Source organism: Mytilus galloprovincialis, chromosome 6 (genome assembly GCF_965363235.1).
Source record: "Mytilus galloprovincialis chromosome 6, xbMytGall1.hap1.1, whole genome shotgun sequence".
NCBI classification, from domain to species: domain Eukaryota; kingdom Metazoa; phylum Mollusca; class Bivalvia; order Mytilida; family Mytilidae; genus Mytilus; species Mytilus galloprovincialis.
In genome coordinates, this window is record NC_134843.1 from 24,563,754 (window position 1) to 24,567,414 (window position 3,661).

General features: G+C 35.9%; 1 pseudogene; it reads left to right on the plus strand.

Moving 5' to 3' along the window:
- Window positions 1-329: 329 nt before the first annotated feature.
- LOC143078548 (uncharacterized) lies at window positions 330-3,228 on the plus strand (annotated as a pseudogene).
- The last annotated feature ends 433 nt before the right edge of the window (window positions 3,229-3,661 follow it).

Sequence of the window (3,661 nt, forward strand, 5' to 3'; positions counted from 1 at the left end):
GAGGACCAGAAACAAAGAACAGCTTCACATCATAAATCAGAGACCACAGTCAGATCCCTTACAGATAAAAGTGTACTTTAGACAGCAGTCCTAATTATCAGTCAAAAGATCAGTACAAGAAAGTTGAAGAAAAACTGAAAGAGATAGAAGTCTATGAACCAGTTAGTATGTTTGATTTAGAGCCAGAAGACAGATATGATAGACGAAAGTGGCTTACAGACATGAAGTTGACCTTTTCTGTTTCAATTTACACCTATCAACATGGAAACTATATGGGTAATCTGAATTTTCTTTGGCGGATACACGACGATGAAAATCTTAGAAATGATATGAAGCAGTTATCTGCAGTTGAAAAACTCAGAAAAGAAATTCCTATTTATTCATCAAGACAGGTAAGGAAAACAACCAGAACAGGACTTAAACCAGCTGTTTTACGGGATATGTACAGATTCTTGACAAATGATGATAGAGCCCCAGAATCTTCCTTACAAGAGAATGTCGACATTAGAGTCATAGAAAGTATAATGGATGCTGACGATCCAGACCTTCTATATGATCTAAGAAAACATAATGGTAATCCAAAATGTGAAGATTTGGAGCCTTTTTGGAAAGAGCTGGAATCCTTTCTGAATGAAAAGACAATTGTACATGAAAGACGCTGAGCTGACCATGAGTACATGCCTTGTGCTATATCCCTATCCGATTTACGTAACCAGATAGCATCACGCTTGACAAACGAAGCCCGTATTCCAAGTTTGTCTACAATAAGGTACAATTTTTGGCCACCAAGTCCAACTTACACGACCATGATTTTCATGTGTGTGGAATTTTTCCATCTGTGCTTTTTTCTGTTGATATTCCTGATGACAGACGGGACAGTTTCTACGAGGGGCAAGTATTTGTAACTTTAAAAGATAAAATCTTTCAGCCTTCAACAGCTAAACGTCATGCTGTTGAATCAGTTGACATACTTCGTAGTCTGACAGGGGACCTTAATCTTGATGTACCATTATTCTTCATGTACACAGATGGCGGTCCAGATCACAGGTCTACATTTTGGTCAGTGCAATTAGCCTGTATATTGATATTATTTCTTTAGACTTGGACATGCTAGTTACTGCACGAACAGTACCAATGGGTAGTTATGCCAATCCAGCAGAGAGAATAATGAGTTTGCTGAATCTAGCTTTGCAAAATGTAGCCCTGGGGAGACCAGACATGATATAAGACTATGAAAGAAAGATGAAGTGAAACGGCTCAATGACCAAAGTTAGGAACATAGGCGAGAAAGAACCAGATTTCAAAATTGCACTATTACAGTCAACAAAACTTGATGACAGATTCAGTAGACTGAAGTGGAAGGACAGGAATGTAAACATGCACGAAAGTGCAAATATTGATGATATAAAAGACATTGGTCATTTGCTGAGTATTCTTGACCACCTGGATGAAGGCCTCTCAATTGAACACCTAAAGACAAAAAAGGATATAGAGAAGTTTAGATGCCTGAAGAATTTTATAGATCTGCACACCAGAGAAAGACAATACACATACCAAATAAAGAAGTGTGGAAACTGTGCCTTATGCACAATAAATCCCCCCTCGTCTATCCCAATAGTTGTTTGATAATCTACACTGGCTGCCAGATCCTGTCCTAGTTCAGAAAAATAGTAATGAGTACAAGTCTTTTGATGACGTCTATGGAGTAGAAACAGAAGATTCTGGAAGACCCAGCTTAGTGAGCAAAAACGTCCCTACATCAGCAGATCTTGGTTACAAAGGAGGTTTTGTAGCAGCAAGGGCGAGATCATTTATTATTTGCAGAGTATGTGGGAACAGGAGAGTAGTGTACTCTGGCAAGCGTCTGACTATAGACCAGATGAGATTAATAGAGCGGGTACAAGAAGAGTTCATATTTACTTGTGGGGCCCCATTATTTCCAGATGGAGTTATGAAAGAGACTGTTTATGTCAGAGAAGGTCAATCATGTAACAGTGAAATGGAAACTACCTATTATTCAGATGTAAATGGATTGAATACACCAGTTTGTTTCTTCTGTGGTGATACTGAGGTGCTCACAAACCAAGAAATACAGAACCTTAAACAAGAATATGGAATCGTTCGACCTATATGCGACACATGTTTCCAGGGTGGAAAGAGACCAGCAGTGAGGAATGCACTAAAAACAAACAAGAAAAAGAGATAAACAAACAATTTTATTTCAAAAACAGTCTTAAGTACACAAGAAGTGTAAAAACATTGAAATTGCGTTAATAAAGATTTTGACATTGCATTGATAAAGATATTTACATTTGTCATCATTAAAATATCGTTTTAAAACATTGTTTGATTGTTGTGGGTCTCCCATGATAGTGGTATACAGAAATCATTTAATATATATCAAAAGGTCACTATAAACAATTTAGTCATTTACCTTAAAAATCAGTAATTTTTGGGGCTTTTTTTTCCCGACCGACCGACCCGACCTTTTCAGATGAAAAATCCGTAAACCAACAAATTAAAAAAACCATGGCTTTATAGCATATGTTTGCCTTGATGCGTCTCATTGAACTATACTTGAACTTTTGTGCACTAATCCACTGTTACAAGTATTGCAATTACTTCACATTCTTGTTACGATATTCCATAAACAACTACAATTTAGCATTTACTGTAGCTCTTCATCAACACATTTCGTGACAGTTAATATACTAATTACCGTGAAGGTTACAATTCTTTCTTCTTTCGAGCTGTTTATATAACAATCAAACATACTCAAGGTGTAAGACATTAATAACTAATAGTCGGCAAAAAACAAAATCCTGAATGTGTGTAGAGTGCACATGATGAAGTCTTATCCTTTGCAAATGCAAAATTAAAAATTGTGACATTTGAACAACAATCAAGTGTATGTATGAATAGGGTTTAGCAGTGTTAAAGAGTATTTGACGATACCAAAACGGGCAATAACAAACTACAATTCGAAGAACTACCGCTATGGCTTAAAGAATAAAGGAAATGGAGAAACAGCCTTAACAGTTAACAAAACAAATCGAATAAAACTAAAACCGAGGATGACATCCGGTCTTCTGTTTTTCAGCTTTCTAATTAATTCGGACTCTCAGCTTTTTTGATTCGAAACAATGATGAGTCTTGTGCAGACGAAAAACGCGTCTGTCCTTACTAATTGATAAGCATGATATTTATATGATATTTTAGATACATTAGCATTATATGTAATAAGTTTACAAATTGCCAATTTTGCCATATTGTATTATGTGACTAATATATGTATCAATTAGCCTATTTTTTTAATTTGAAACATAACTGCACTTTGTTGATGTTATTTCATAAACGACAGAACAAATATTACAGTCATTCCATCAACAAACTATGCATGTTTTTTTTCGTCAGTGTTTCTTACAGGTTTTCAATAATCTCTATTCATTATAAACGTTCAAGACTCTGGGCGATTCAGATGTACAGTCATATGTCTATTGCTGGTAAAATTAAGTGTATGGTGTGTGATTGCCTGAGGGATAAATATCCACCAGAGACCAAAAGGATATAGAATTTAACAACTTTTAGGTAATCATACAGTTCAGCCTTGTGACTGTATATCAACCTATCAATGGCTCTTCACTAACGTTGACCTTTTAAT